We start from the raw sequence: 17302 nt of genomic DNA, 5'->3' as shown, positions 1-17302 counted from the left end.
GATATAAAAGTTACCACCAGCTCTTTAGAATAAGAAAGTGTGTATCTTCTGTCAGTCGTGAGACTCTGCAACTCAAAGGTGATTCTTAATGGAATTGGATTGAAATTTAAGATAATTTTGTATGAAAATTGTCATGCTTTTGGAAAAAAGTCTCAATGCACAGTGAAGATTTTGTAACTTTTTCTTTTGTCATAATTATATTAAAAAAAAATAATAGAAATTCATGTAGAAGCAACCAAAAAAGAATCTTCTGTCTTGCCAGCTGCTTATCTAGGAGGAATTTTCAGTATAGTTTTGCTTCCAAATGAGAGAAAATAAAACTTGCTCTTGCCCAGTAACTCCACTGCAGAAAATGTGGGGTCCTGGGCTTACCCTTCATCTTCCAGCCCCAATAGTAAGCCAGAAAGAGAGAGCAAAGACCCCTTCAGTTTGGCCACCTACATCCAACTCTTGTAACTGGTGCTGGTATACACTCCCAAGAGGCAGCTCTTGCTCCTCCCTGAAGGGTATCATCTCCCATAGTAAACTCATCTGGTTTTATTCTAAATTATCTGCCACTGTGGAAATAACATAACAGGAAATATTTTCAATGGCTCTGTGAAGAAGATTAAAACCTCTTATTTCAAAGGAGACATATCACCTGCATTGGTACTTTGGCAGCTTAATGTAGAATTGTTGGAAGACTAGATCTGGATGCAGATTCAATCTCCTAGTCTTGAAAAGGATTTCTGGGTTTGGGAGTAAGTGAAAGATATGTCAATATCAAGGGATGGAAATCCAGATCTTAACCCATTGTGAAATTACTTGTTACTGTTCACATTTACCTTCAGTACTGCTAGAGAAAACAGCTCTGTCACTAAGTAAGATAGATCTTTTCAGAGATTTTGATGACATTTAGTCTTGGAAGTCTCTCTTTAGGACAAAAGCCCGTCAGACTGATTTTCAAAGGTGGGTTCCAGTTTCAGATGCATCAATTTCAGCTGATAAAATGGCCACTGCATATCTGGAGACAATATCCTTAACTTCTGCTGTAACTGGACATGATCAGTAGCCCTGGAAATCTGGCACTGAATTCTCTGAAGATGAGCACCCAAAACCGAACCATTAAAGTTTAGTGTCCTCATTTGAAAGTCTTGGTCTATGTTTTCCTGTGTCTTTCATTCTCCATCTGCAAAACAATGTACAAGGATTGTCCATGACCTACCTTACACTCAACTCCCCTAGCTCGGCTTAAGCTATTATTAATGTGAATAAATTATTTTACTCTGAGATCCTGGGTAAATGTACTGATACCAAAAGGTCATTACTTTGCCTCCTTGGGCAAATAGATGGTCACTTCCCTTTGAAGCTATACACATTGTTTGCTACGCCAACAACAGGGTTTGTCTGTTACCATGAAAAAGGGTTAAAAATACTACCAAACCATTATTCTAGCCGTGTCCTACTAATAAGGTACTCTACTGCTACCTATAGGAGTAGTTATGTGAAATCAATGGCTACAGTTCAACTTACTTTCAGCTCTTAGCATCTCTGAAGAGTAAGGATGTTTAGTTTAAAGGTTTAGCTTTCAAAGCTTCTAAAGCAGGATGAGAAAATTTCCCTGCTTAGATTTGTTAGTGGTATGTTATTTGAAAGCAGAAAGAAGAATAAAATGGGCCACAAGAATAAAAATAGCTCATAGATTCCACTGGGTTGACAGTGGAGCTCCAAGCTGAGGAATGGCCCCTTATCATTTAAAACTATTTTTTCCCGCGATTCTAGCAGATGTTGAAAAGACACAAATGAAAAAAAAAAAATCCATGTTGCTGTTCACCTTTCCTGGGGTTTTGTTTTAAGTTCCTGCACTCTACTGTGGTGAGGCATTAATATAACCTGCTTAGGTCACCTTCTGGTTTTCACGCAACATTGCTACCACCATCAACAATGCAGGTGGCAAGGAGACCAAAGCTGTGTTGTAAATATTCCTTCAAATGAAACTTCCTAGTGCTTCCACTGCTGTTCATTCACGTTTTCCTTCCTGAATGTGCAAATGAAAGCATGGCAATGCTCATGAAGATTCCCCCTTCCAAGGTTTCCTGACTCTCAAAGTCATTTGGAAGCCTGCATCCACTGATGGCACAGCAATTCATCGCGTGCTCTGCCAAGGTCTGCAACCTGCGGAGGAGAATGGGGATTCTGTACACCTCCCAGGCTGAACCATAGACATTACAGGTAAATACCACAACTGAAGGGAGCTATCTGCCCACCTAACCATCAAGTTTATTTTCAATGCCTGAGTTAGTGTCTGCTCCTGTTTCTAGCCCACATCAGCTCCACAGATCCAGCCTTGGGCTTTCTGTCTTCAGCAGGTGCTCTATGTAGTCCACCGAGGATGCAGAAAGCTAAGGCCTCTCATTTAAGCCTGCAAGTTATGCATACAAGTGAATTAATCAGGAGATCTCAGCCTCTCCTCCTCCCCCTGATCACCCAACTTCTTTGAGAGTCACCAAATCCTGCAGAGGGATTATTTAGCTATTTCATCATGTTTGGGACTCAGCCTGCAGTCCATCAGAAATAGTTTTTCCCCATCTTTTTTCCAATATGTCATTTTGTCATAGTCCTGAAGAGACAGATCCCTGGCTTGGCCAGCAGGAGAAAACCCACTCACGATACCCTCACAGAATAACCTTAACACCCTTCCTGAAACTTGACATTTGGATAAAACTGTTTTCAATCCTGCCAGAAAGGGACATTGCAAAACAAAACTAATTTCCCTCAAAACACCTCATGGGAGGTATGTACAAGTGCCTGCTTGTGAAACTCTCTCAGCCCTGGGGAGGGGGAAGCTAACAAACTATACGTTGATATCGGATGGGGTAAAAATAAAATTTAAAAAAAAAAAGTCAGGTTTCAGGCAGATTGTATTTTCCTGTCTTGTTTAATCTCTGTTGGGGGAAAAGAATAGAGATCTGTGCCTGAATTGTTTGCCTTTCTCCTTGTCATTACCCATATAACAGCTTAAACTCTCCCCTTCTTAATCTGAGGTGACTTACAGAGGTTCCCTATCAAACACAGGCACTATACAACACTGTATTAGATTACACACTTTGTTCAGAAAATTGGCACTTTAGATACTAAACGATAGCCTGTGCTCTGCAACCGTGCTATCATTCTTGCTCTAAGATCTTGTCAGAGCCTATAAATTAAGCAGGATTTGGCCCTGGAGTTACATGAAAGGAAGAGCTGTAGGAGACAGGAGGAGGCTGCCTCAGCTCACAGGACTTACTTAAGGGAAAATTGTCTTTCATCTGACCCAGGACAGACTGCCATCCCAGCACAGGCTGCCTATTTTAACCTATGAATTACTGAACGAGCAGCAGCATTAGGACACACCTAAGGCTGTTCCCTGAAGACTCTGCATCATGGGTGTCTACATCCATAGGAGCTGCATCTTCTTCATCCAAGCTATAAGAGATGCTGCCCAAGTACACACTGACTCTGAAATGACAGCTCTGACAACACCTTGATTCCAGCAAGGCAGTAGGTCACTGCTTGGAGAAGCTGAGCCAGCATTGCCCGGAAGAGCACTTGAGTTACTGCAGAAAAAGGAGGATATATTCAGCCAGCTCATCCCTCTGCCACATTGCCATGTACATTTTAACCCCAGGGATGAGAGCTGAGGAATCCTGACACTTCAGCCCACTGCAAGCCTGCTCCTGAGGAGATGGAGGAAGCCCTTTAACATTGCCTGTAACTATGAGAAAGGCTCAGTCAGAAAATAGACAAAAGAATGATGCTCTGGTCTGGTGTGGTGTTCTTGGAATCTCCAATACTACTTTTATCCAGTGGTGAGCATCCTGCAGCAATTAGGCAGAGGACTGAGGATGAATATAATTTGGTCTGCCAGCCTTCCCAAAAGGAGTACCTAAATGCTGCCTTCGCATCTGCAGGTATGTTTGCTGCATGGACAGGTAGCTGTACCATCTACAAAGCTCATCACTACACCCCCCACCCAAAAAAAAAAAAACAAAAAAAAAACCAACAACAAAAAAACCCCACACAAAACAGACATCCACTTTCAAAGTAATTACCAGGCCTGCATGGTGCAGTGGTTTCAGTCAGACAAAGCACATGCAAACCACCTGAATGATCAGAATGCCCCAGTGCTGCCATGCTCCTTAGCTGCACGAGGACGCAAAGCATCAGTAGCTCTGCTGCTGCAGAACGTTGGTTTGCGTGCAAAGTCAAGGCAGAAAAAAAAGCACAAGGCAGTTTGCAGGAACACACAAGCCCTTCTCAAGTCTGGAACAGAAGTAACAAGATTTTGAGTTAATGACAACTAAGAAACATTGGCCACAAGTGTAAATGAAGTTGTTTTGAGCAGCAAACAGCCTGTGGAGGGGGAGTAGGATGTCAAACCTCCCTGGTTTGGGGCAGCTGTTGCATTGCCCTTTCTTCTTGTGTTTGAGCAACAGCAAAGGCCAGCAGTGTGACGACAGACAGACAGCGATGCCATTTTCCCAGCCCACTGCCAGATGTATTCCAGCCTTAGACCCTGGTGTAAAGCTTAACACAAAGGGCTGCGCAAGTTGCCTGTCGCCCTTTGCCAAGGTGGAGCTCCTGCTTGCCCAGCACTTGCAAAGTGATGCTCAGCCCCCACCAGCCTGGATTCGTGGAGGGGAAAGGAAAAAAGAGCGTGGAGGTAAATCAAGCACAGAGCTGTCCTGCACAGGGTCTCCTTTAAGACCCTTCCAGCTGGAAGGGAAAGCTGGTGGAAGAAGCAGGCAGCATCAGGCAGCACCTGCCCTGGCAGCCGGCTCGGCTGGCTCCAGCATATACTTGCAGTGCTCTCTGGTGGCAGCTGAAATCCTCACCCGCCTTCCCAGCCTGCAAAGAAAGCGGTGGATGTGCTGAATTTCCAGCCTCTCTTTCCCGTGCGAGGTCGAGGTGATGAAGCCTAGGAGCATCAGCAAATACACAGACAGGCACAGATACGCATTTTAAAATCCATGAAAGAGCTGGGCAGATAGGACTCCACTTAAAATTCTCAGCACAGCAACAATTTATTTTTAATAGCTTTGTGAAAAGCAAAGGCTTTTCTGCTCTGTCACCCGGGTGCATTTTTTTTTGTATGGAAATGGATTCCACAAGCAAAAAAGAACGACTGTCTTGTCTCTAAGCAAATGCCCACGTGCCAGCTTCACCAAAGTGAAACCTCTTGGCGCAGGGTAACACAGAACAGTCACTCCCACAGCAGCTGTGATCTGCAGATCTCCAAACACTTCACACAGCTCTGATGAAGTTTAGAGTACCACAGTATAGGAAATACTCACATACGTGGGGCACAGCTGTAGAGAGGCTAAGAAACTTGCAAGTTGAAATGCAGCATGGAATTTGGGGGCTTGGTCTCCTCTTCCCACCAGTGATGCCAGACTTGCAAACATCAGAAGCCACATGCCAGACTCTTAGATTTTCTTCTTATGGAGTCACCAAATAAACCCCTTCATGGTCTGTATCAACACAGAATGGTTGAGGTTGGAAGGGACCTCTGGAGGTCACCTGGTCAAAGCCCCCTGCTGAAGCAGGGTCACCTAAAGCTGGTTGCCCAGGACCACATTCAGACTTTTTTTTAATATCTCCAAGATCGGAGACTCCACAACCTCTCTGCACATCCTTTGCTAATGCTTGGTTACCCTCACAGTAAAAGAGTATTTCTTGATGTTCAGATGGAACCTCCTGTGTTTCAGTTTGTGCTCGTTGCCTTTTGTCCTGCCATGCATGTCCTTCCATGTTACACATGTGGACCAAGTATTCCATATTTTGTAGCACACAAGTTTTTCCTATATCCAAACCCATGTTTATGGGCCACTGGGGTACTTTAAAGGAGTTCTGACTGCTGGGCATAGAAGCAGTTGACCAACAGCCTGTTAGATATACTACCCCTGTCATGATGGGTAGGTACTCTGCTTTGCTTCATTTATATGTCAGACAAGACGAGAACTTTTCAACAACTGAATGCAAGCTTTCCTTGCTACACTGAGGGATTTCTAATAGATAAATAATTATAAGAAAGTATTTTCATTTCTCAGCATCCACCCTGGCACCTCTACCAGGGCTTTGCTGGCAAACCTGAGCTTGCACTGGCTGTACTGAATCAAGCAAAGGCAGGTTTGGCCATAAGCACAGGCTGTCTATAATATATACATCTATACATGCTCATCACAACCTCAACATGTAGGATGCTGCCCCAGGAATGGGATGAGTTATGATATTGCTGGCTTGGAGCGCAGGCAGGCAGTACCTGTCACAAGACTTAAGTCTACACAGAACATAGAATTAGACATTTTAAAACAAAAATATTTCCATTAGGACACAACCAACTAATAATTCTTGAATTCACTCATATTTCACACAAGACAAACTCAGCTGAAGCCATGAGACAAGCAACAGGCATCACGTGGATTCACAAATCTGTAACTCAGTGCAGAACTTGCCCTCACCTGCAAGGCGAGACTGAAACAAGCTGGCTGAAGAGCTAATATAATTATAATAATGTTGTTGAAGGTACTTCCCACCTCCAGTACCCAGTCCAACTCCCATTTTAAAGCCCTAACAGTTGCATCTGAAGACTTTTACTCAGTAAATCAGTTCAGATGTAAGCTGCCGCACAGTGCTCGAGTCCCCCTGGCTGTTCAGATACAGGTTCTCAGGTCAAAGTAAATGCAAGAGCTCAACTTACCTCACAGTCAAAAAGATTTAAGTTACACTGAAACATTTTGTGTTTGCTGTAGGCTAAAAGAGTACCTAGCCTAACTAATTTTTGGTAACCTTAGCATACATGTGATTATTTTTTCACCCTCATCAGGTCAGTCACATTCCCAGTGAACTCCCTAAAGGGGATCTAATTAAGCCAGGCAAATTGCTTCGCATGAGCTGGATGCCCTTTTTCACTCTCCACAAAACATACACACTTCTTCAAGTATTTGTGTGGTTTGCTTTGAATACCCAGTATTAAAAATTAAACATTTCATATGGATTTCTTTTTAAATAAGTCATAGAAAAAAATCCACAGCCAATGCATGAACAATCAGAGACAGTAAGAACAGAAGAAAATTGCAGTATAAGCTATTTGTCAGGAACTTCACTTCTTTTTATGTTGCTCTTTCCAGTATCAACCTTGGAGAGATAGGGTGGTGGGGGAACAACACCATACAGAAGAGATACCCTTGACTAACTCCTTGATCCCCAGACGTAGATATCTGCAGCGCTTCGTGCTATAAGATTCACAGCAGGTTTTACTGTTGCTATGGTTATTCAAACTCTTCTTTTCAACAGGAGAGAGCAAAATTCTCCAGGTCTCTGCAATACATAGTAACACAGCCATCCCACTGTCAGGCTGTCCACGTGGGGGTAGGCTTCAGCAGCATCATCCTCAATCTAAACAACAAACATGAAATGAAGATCACTTAAATATTTCAGAAGAACGAAAAATGACAATTACCTAGTGCAGAAGACAGGATGGTGTGAGAAGAAAAGAAAAAGTGGGAAGGAAGGGAGGAAGCCCACATCTTTAGAAAACATCCTTTTCCTAATTTTACAAGTACAGTCCCAAAACACTGGGTGGGATACAGATCTCAGAAGGTACAGAAATATATTCAAGTTCTGTCACTAACCACAGTGGTTTTGTCAGCATCTATACTCTAAACTCAAATAGAAGAATCAGAAATTAACCACTGAGGTCAGTGTTGAGCAGGAAAAGGCGCACAACATAATTTTTATCCCCTCCGGTGGCTGATTAATAATGTAATGGGATGAATTACTTAGCTGATGCATGGTTTTCTTCCCCACCCATTTTTTTTTATATTCTTCCCCACTCCTTCAAATAGGCAATGGGTTTTAGTTTTCTAGAATATGAATCAACTCAAAAGTCATGCTTTCACCAATTCTATTAGCCACCAATATCATATTTGATGCTGGACAGTCCTGTTGATTATTCCCTAGTTGGGATTGACAAGTGTGAAAACAGAGAGTGGTTTGGATGCTACCACTTAAATACAGATACTATGTCAAGGAAGGCTGCAACTCGAACTGGTCTCTGGTGACAGAACTTCCTCAGGTGTCTTCACTGCAGCGTACCTTGTTCAGAGGGCTGTGCTGTGCAGTGCTTTCACCTCCTACGGTACAGGCTCAACTCCCAGATCAGGGATGCATTTGATGGTCTCATTCAAGACTCATCACTAGATAGAGTCATACTGTTTGCTTACCCGCTCCTATTCAATAGTTTTCTGCTTATTCATCTGAGGTCACACTAGTTTTCAGCAACAGCATCACACCGAGAGCTCGTTTGGCCAATTAGCCACCCTAACGTCTAACTCATTTCAGGGCCACCATTTCCCTGGAAGCACGTACCTGCTCTGTGTGTGTAGCCCGATGTCCTTGTTCCCAAACACACAGCCTCACGTCGGGCAACATGAACATAGATGCTGGTTAAACACCACCAACTTCCCAAATGAGTTAGATTGATCCGTTAAACTGATCTAACTTCACCACTGTTTACTCTTACTTAAAAAACTGTCCCCTCCATAAATTTTAGAGGCACTGATTTCCTTGCTTCAAAACCATTAATAAAGCCACTGAATTGTATTAGGCTGGAAAAGATCCCCATGGAATGTTGCTAGAAACACCCTCTGTGGATGATTATTTCTCATTTAAAATTCCTTTTTTGAAATCTGTTGGTCAATTATAATCTATTTATGATGTGCTACATTAATTTTGCATAGTTCTAATTTTTTAATTGGCACGTCAGATGGTATGAAGTCAAATGCTTTTGAGAAGTGCAGGTAGATGTCAGCACAGCTCCTCTTATCACCCAACCTTGTCAAAACCCAAAGTTCTGTTTGCTTAAGCAGACCTGTTCTCCAGAAAGTGAAATGTGGAGCAGTTGCTGCTTAAGACTGTGGACTGAAACAAAACGCTGCCTCTAGACACCTACTCCTGATGAGTAACAAGGAACTGCAGAAGCAAGACTGGAAATGGGAAGCAGACCAGTTGCATTTTCTTATTGCCAAGCCCAAGCAGAAGCAAGACTGGAAATGGGAAGCAGACCAGTTGCATTTTCTTATTGCCAAGCCCAAGCAGAAGCAAGACTGGAAATGGGAAGCAGACCAGTTGCATTTTCTTATTGCCAAGCCCAAAGGTTTTCAATCACCTCTCCATTGCATTTATTTGTAACGTTCACTATGTTAAAACTCAAAGCATATGTGGACAAAGGACTCATTGGGGATCTCTCAGCGCTTCAAGCCACGCTTACCAGCCTCTGTGGTATAAGGAGTTGAACTGAACAGCCCATTTTCTTGCTCCCTCCTCCTCCTGGTTCACCAGCTCCTGTCCATCACCTCTAAGCAGACCTTGTGGAAGAGTCTACCTCAGCTTTTATCTCTGCATAGAGAACATGTCCTGGAAGGAGGAAGGAAGCGTCACATCTTGATGAGGCTCTATGAGAAACCTAGAAGACAGTTTGCATCTTAAGGGTGTAACCAAATTACTGTGTGAGAAACAGAGGCAGGACCTTCACTGAGCAGGTCTCTCCTAAGCTCTAGAGGGCTGTCTCACCTATTTCTGCATCACCTTCCAGAAGAACAGGCAGATTACACAGCAGCTACTGCACAGCCTGAACCCCTCACAGAGGTCCTAGCAACTCAGTTACTGGGGATGGGGTGCCAGGGCTGCCCCAAGGTGAAAGGGAGGGCTCCCGCTCTTCCTCCTCACTCCCCTCCACCCATGCACACCCAGGAGCAGCACTTGGTGGACACTCACAAGATGGATCAGTTTTCAAGTCTGTGAGACAATTAACTACAGAAAAGCGTTAGCAAGTTAGATTTTTCCCTCTCCCTTAGTACAGCACTGGACAGATGAGACTGCATGACGGAGAAAAAGGGAGAAATGGAAGAGTAGGAAAGGGGAGAGAGACATTTCCTCCAGTGTCATGAACTACTAAAGCCTGTCAGCTACTTCTGAAAGGACAATGTAAGCTGGATTGCTTTGGTGCCATTCCCTGAAGAGCACAGTGACTGCCCAAGGACAAAAGAAAGTCATCTGCTCCTCTTCCTACCGTGACCCTATAGCTGCTGAAAAGTTCCTCGTGCAAGGAGGGGGTCTGCCCACCAATTTGGGGCAATTTCAAGTCTTATCTTGAGCACCAGAAGGTAGCTGTGAAGCACTTGTGTTCCTCATGGTGCTGAATCGTTGCCTCAGAGCAGGGCAAGGAGCTTGAGGCTGGTAGAGCTGTGATGTTCTTGCACAGCCAAGGCCCAAAAGCAAGCTGATCAGATGGAGCGCCTTCTTCTGTACAGAGACTTCAGACTAGCAGGTATTACATTTTGTCACAGCCTAGGTAAGACATCTGCATCCCTGAATTCCCATGCCTTATAATTGGATAATAACTTTCTCTCACTTTTTCAATATCAGTAAAGAATAAAATTGGGTACAGTTTAACAGCTGAGATTACATATATAAATATATATATATAAACAAGAGGCTGCTTTTCAAAACCAAATAAATCTCTATGTGTATGCATATACTTCTATACCTAAAGAGTCAGATCCTCAGTCACTTCACAGGTGCTGCTGATGGACTATAATTTGCAACGTGACTTGGAATCTTTCTTTGAAATTGCTAGGCAGTCTACAGAGTAGCAAGGGTGACAATAATAATAAATCAATACATAAGAATTCATGCAAATTAATGTTTTCAATAATAATTTGAAGATACTGATTTAAAATACCCAAATTTCTTCCAGTTGTTTACCATAATGACAAACTTTTTCAAGGCGAACGTGTATTTCCTGACCCCAAAGTCAACATACAGCAAATTGACCAAAAGCACAGTAAATTATCTGGACACAGCAGCTAATTTGTTGCTAGGGTCTAATTCTGAACCCCCAGCTTACAGTATTGAATACCTTGGGTTCAATACCACACGGTTCTACATGTCATCAGTCACCAAAGGACCTACATGAGAAAAACAGTACTTCTCTTGATGAATAAGGTTGTATCAGTTAGTTTGAATCTTTCTGTGTGATTTACCATGTGCAATTACAGTCATACCTATGCAGTCCCATTCAAATCAGTATAGTAACAGTCACCATATAAAAGATATTGTTGGCAGGCACTGTACATAAGCTTGAAATAGATAGCTGTAACACAGGACAGATTGATCTAGTTCTGGAAGTCACTCCTTCTAAATTTAATACCAGACTTGACTTTGATTTGCTTTAGTTCTCTTGAATATAATAGCAGCCTTGTGATCTCAAGCTCATGATGCTATTAACTCACTTAATATAGATTTACTCACTTTTAAGAATTGGTAATAGCTCCCTGTGGTCACTTTGGTCACGTCTTAAAATCAAGGTCTCTTTGGACATTCCTTCAAGTAATTTATGAATGGGTCAATGCAACTGTTAATAATTCCAGCTGTCTTCTCTCACTCTCCTCATGTTTCAAAGCAGTGAGTTTCACTCCCTCCTAATGCGGATAGCAAGATTTCTTATTTGGCTTAGGATGGGTGACTGCTATTGTTCCTGAACTACTGCACAAAGATGACGATGTGGATTCGGAATAGACTTTTCTAACAACCTACAACCTACTGTTTCAGAGGACAGGAGCGGAGGATACACTTAATGTTGCATAATTCACCAAGAATTACCAAGAGTTACCAGAGTGGTAACTCTGTACCACTGCACATGCCTGCACTGGTGAGCTTTAGAATTAGAAGGGGTTTAGCACACTGCTAACAGTGCTAACGTAGCTACAAACATTATTTGTCAAAAGCTGCTTCTGTAGATCACAGATTCCTACAGCGCTGTGTTTGCCAGCTGTTGACAGGCTGCAGAATACTCTGTGCTGCTATAAGGAAACTGGCATTTGTGATGGCACGATGGCTGATCTTTAACTAGCTGCAGTATTAACTCCATTCAAAAAATGACTGTGCAGCCAGTAATGCTGCACATCAGTTCAGTGAGCTGTGAAGCTGGCTGAGCAACCAAGCAAAGTCACCCTTCATTGCTAGATTGGCCATTTGCAAACTTGTGAGAGTGACAATGAGCACCTATGAGGCTGCAAACCAGACGCTATCTGGAGAATATATGCACAGCAGGGAAAACCTACAGAAAAACAAACTGTAACAGCCTGAGACCAAAGGCAGTCGTCCAAGCTGACCCACTATAACTGCATAATGACCTGGTAAACCCGGGTTAGTCCTGTGCTGATTCTCTCTTGACCTTGTAAGTGAAACAGTTCCATAACTGGGACCAGGAAAATTCATGGTTCGGGGTCAGAGCTGTTTCAAGCTGAGTAGGGATTTAAACCCTAGGTTTCCTCTCAGACAATAAACAGGTATGTGTGTTCATGGCCATGTTACTTTGTACTCTGCCCATGTTTACTTACTCTAAATCTAAGCTCCTCTGATGGATGTAGAGATTTGCAATAGAAATATTAAGATTAGTACAAATTAAGTATGAAAGGAAGTGAATGTGTGCAAGCACCAGAAAAACCGTAGAAGTGTTAAAAGAATCATCTGCATTGATAATGAAAAATACTGCTCCCAGAAATAGAAATGAGAAACGTGCTGTTCATGTCAAGATGGCAAAGCCTACGCTGCGGTAAGACCATAACATAGATGAGTCACCAGGGGAAGATCTTACCTTTTGACAAGAGGAGGATGGCACCAAGGTCACAGCCCATCACATATGCCATTGCTTTTCTTGTTAGCCCACAAAGAAAACGGGTCACAGCTACACAGATGTGTATATACCCCAAACATATGTAACATATGTTACAAGTAAGACAAAATGGACAATGAGCAGTGGCCTTGCCTATGATTTACGGAGACTTATGCAAGGTTCTGAATTAGTGGACAACCCCGTAATAACTGTTGATTGCTGACAAGTTTAAAAGACCAGTCCCAAGCTTAATTCAGTGTCATCAGACAAGAACTCGCAGTATGCGATGAGCACTCCATAGCTGGCACGTCTTATCCCCCATGCGTCTTGGGCACAAGCAACCTGCTATTTGTCAGTATGTGGGTGTGAGAATGTAAGTGGGTTAAATCAACTTATTTAGAGTTTCTGAAAATAAGTATCAATTTTCCCTTCCACAAGTTTTTTTGACAGTTATTTCCGACAAGTGCAGATAAACTGCTCCTAGTACGGGCTATGCCAATTTTTCAGATATCTCTTCAGGACACTTCATTGCATCACACAGATATGTCCTCTAGGCTGTCAGCTCCTGACGATTTAAATAGGAAATAAAGAAAGATAGCATTTAGGGAACACTGAGAATTCTTAGCACCTTTCAAGTTAGTCTCAGACATCCTAAATTTGGTGTTTGCTTCTTACAGATAAAAGGAGAACAAAGCTGAGTAGAAACAGGGAAGAAAACATATGTATAAGCAGGTCTGAGACTGTACCCCCATCTAATCTTTTAGTACTCAATTATGGTTTCAGATGTCCTCAAGCCCTTTAGATAATCATGTTCTTCTATTGTACATACATTTGGCAATTATCACTATAGCTGCCTGTTTGGAAAAAAAAAACAAACAAAACACAAAACCAAGTGTAAGTAGATAAATAAGGCCTAGCATAACAAAATATATCATCCACCCATTATCCCTTCAATGTATGCAGCCTGCTGGCATGGTTCAGAGTTAATTTACATGACAGATGCTTCTACTTCAGCCTAAAACAAGGCTGGTCTGCATGTCATTTCCTGTCAGGAGTCGAGGAACCTCAATTACTTATTGGAGATAAATGACGTAATTAAAAACACACTTTACAGGCCAAAAGCGACCTCCATATACTGCACAATGCCTGGGTTTCTGTTGGATTTTTTTTCTGCCCTAAGACACTAGCCACAGTAAAAAAAGAAATAAAAATATTCTGGTACCTAAGCAACACAACTTCCCCTTATTTTGTTCCTTGTAAATGGCCTAACTGCCTCAGCCATCACAGCTGCTCTCACATTCACTCCAACCATCCTAACGAAAGGTAATAAAGAAAAGGAGGGTAACTTGTAAAATCTGTGCCCAATGCACTAGCTGAAGCTTCAGGAGCTAAAACTGGTTAGGCCTTATTTAACCAGCCCAAGTTACACATATTTCTTTGCTATGTGGACTGGAAAACAACCCAAGAAAGAGAGGAAAAGGGTTAGAAAAAGGGTTATTTCATGACAGTGCCAACTTCTTTACTTTTCCTTTATCCAACCTGCCTATCAGCTAACTAAGGGCTCCCAGAGCTGACTGAGTTCAGTAAGAAATTAAAAACACCAGAAAGCAGTTATTCCTGTCATAGAGCAGTACTCAATGAGATCAAGAGCTGTTATAACAACAAATTAAATTAGAGTCTGTCTCCTCTGTGTGCAGTTTCTCAGTTTATGTACGTAAGAAATGCAAAGGAAAATACCCCATGGGGTGTGACAAAGATCAATCCATTAATGTGTTGTTTTTGAAAATGTAAAGTGCTATTAAGTGTTAGACTGATTATTTTAATCAGCACTGTTTTCACACCATCTGCAATTCTATGGCTACAAATGTGGCTGTGGAATTATATTCCAGGTATACAGAATCTCCTCTACCTCTCAATTCATACTTCACCACTAACACAGCATCCAAATGCTTCAGATCAAATCAGATTCTACTGCAGAACGGAACATGAAAGAAAATGCAATGCTATCACATTTCTTTTCCTGAAGAGGCCAGACTGGCATTGTCAGATAGTCAATTAAACATATGAGATATTTTTTGAGGTACTTAGTCTTGCTATTCCTGTGTAAGAACCAGATTTGGAGGGGGGGTGGTAAATGTAGGCTTGTTAATTTTCATTTTCCTCAGAGAGAGATACAGTAACTGATACACAGAAAGTGATAAAGCGAGCTTCAGATGGAAGACTTTCCACTCTGAAACAATAGAAAGTCACATAGATTATCTTTGTCATTTACAGGTTAACACTTTAAAAATAAAGAGGATGAAATGTTTTATTAATATCACACACTTAAGAAGAGCAGACAGTACAGAAATCAACAGAGGTTTTAGCAAGAAATCTGATAGTTCTTGCTAAAGAAGCAGCACTGAAGTGCTAAGGAATTCTGCGATAATCTGCATTGCACCCTGAATTTTCTCTGGTGTTGCTCTGAACTGCTAAATAGCTCTGGAACACGCTCCTGCTGTCTTGCTACAGCTGTGGCAAAGGTTAGCTCTTGACCTTGATACTAGAGAGTTACGTTACCCTTTACAAATCAGTCTACTGACCAAAAGTCAGCCTTCCTGTTTCTTTCTGTTTACTTTATGCTGTGGAGCCATTACCCAGTTCATCCCCAGTTCAGCTGCCAGCGGCCAGAATGCCACCTGCCATGAAGGCCAGCATGGCACCTGCACGAGTCCTGCCACACCGCCAGGCTCTGTCCTCACTGCGGAGCTGACAGGGGAGAGAGAAAGCCAAAGACAAATTAACAAAGCACTGCACTAGCTACAAAACCTGCCACACCGAGAGACACCAAGCACCACAGTTACAGAGAAAGTAAAGCCCTGATGGGTACAAAAGACACAGCTACCCACCCCACCCCTCAGTGTGGGCAAATAAAGGGGGAACCAGGGTACCAAAGAAATACAAGGGGTTTTTATTTTCCTTCCCCTTCCCTTTCACTCCCTCCTCCTCTTCTTCTCTTCTGCAATAAGAAGTCTTCAAAATCTCTAGAGTTTGAGTCCTTTTTCTCCATAGCCAGATAGATATAAAGAAGGCTGGAGATTTCTAGCCAAAAATGTGAAGAAGTTAATTTGGTCCTGATTTTACATCTGCAAATCTTCATAGGAAGCAGCCTGTGTAACCTGCATGAATCAAACACACTGCAGCCAAAAGCCTTTGGCACCAGTGGAGGATTAATGACCAACTGGAAAGACGATGGCTTGAAGAAAGCTGAGCCATCATTAAGCCCATGTTCTCTGCCAAGGTTATTGCCATTATAGGTCTTTTTAAAAGCGCTGAGGAAAATAAACATTATGGAGCAAGTAATTTCTTGTATTGAGCCAATACTCCTCTTAAAGGTTTTTGCAGGTTTGAAGGGTGCTGTTTTTGCTTTTGACACACATTTTTCCAAAAGCATTTAGGAACCAGTGCCGGAATTGCCTCATATTTTATGTAAGTTGGGGCACCAGCATGAACTTGGCATCTCTTCCAGAAACTCTGGGGGAAAGACCCCAGAAGTGAGGCTAAGCCAGCATATTATGGTTGAGGTGGACCACTGTAGGTTATGGCCAATAGGTAATGGTTGGAACAGCACCACCTCTGCACCCACTTTCCCATGCCCAAATGCACTATCGCAGCATAGAAAGTCTGGTTCTTATTTGGAATGACTTCTAGGAACACCTGTGGGTCGGTGTAAAATTTACTGAAGCTATAAATGCTGGAAGGCCAAGCTTTTGTCAGTGCCCAATCTTGGCTATATGGGCAAAAGCTGGATGACCAAAAGGAAAATACTTCGTGAACTCAGGCTGCAAAAGAGGTGATCAGCATGTTACGGCAGCTTTCTGTTGGCATAAACCTAAGATAATTATGGCTTTTTAAAACTGATACAAATGAGAATGAGATCCTCACATATTCAGACTATTCACTTTTGTAGCTGAACTATTATTTGTAATTATGTAATCAATTTTACCTGTGCCACCTTTCCATACTCTGGCATGTTGCACTAAGTAGAAGGGAACAACATAAGGTGCAAGTGCAAAGTCTGGGAAACACTGAAGAAGCCAGTCGTACCTGACCACAACTCCTGCAGTGAAGAGTGCTGAACTTCTCTCACTAAAACAGCATTTTGGGTCTACAATCATGGAATCCATCCTTACTAAATCAGCACGTTCTAAGTACCTCACTACGTCACATTCCTTCTCTTAGCCACTTTTGAACCAGCTATTATAGCCCCTTGCTTTGCTGCCCCATTGTCAACTTTCTGAACCTAACCACACCTGAACAAAACCAAGGTTACATGAGAGGGTTCCAACGGTGCTTGTAGAGCACAGAATCCTCATCATAAAACAGGGGTTCATATATCATAAATCAAGTAATGCAAGTACATAGATTTTTAAAAAAACAAACAAACACACCAAAAAAAAACCCAGGTAGAGATAAAACCCCAAATCCATTCAGTAGTCCAAAATGTTGAGTCTAAATGAAAAACGTGCAGCAATTTGAAGGATGGGCATCCTTCACAGGCTGGCATGTTTTCCTGCAGTAGATGTTAATCTGCCTATAAAAGGGTGCCCTTTTGCATTCTGAGCA

Source organism: Falco rusticolus, chromosome 7 (genome assembly GCF_015220075.1).
Source record: "Falco rusticolus isolate bFalRus1 chromosome 7, bFalRus1.pri, whole genome shotgun sequence".
Taxonomy (NCBI): Eukaryota; Metazoa; Chordata; class Aves; order Falconiformes; family Falconidae; genus Falco; species Falco rusticolus.
This window is presented reverse-complemented; position numbering follows the sequence as displayed.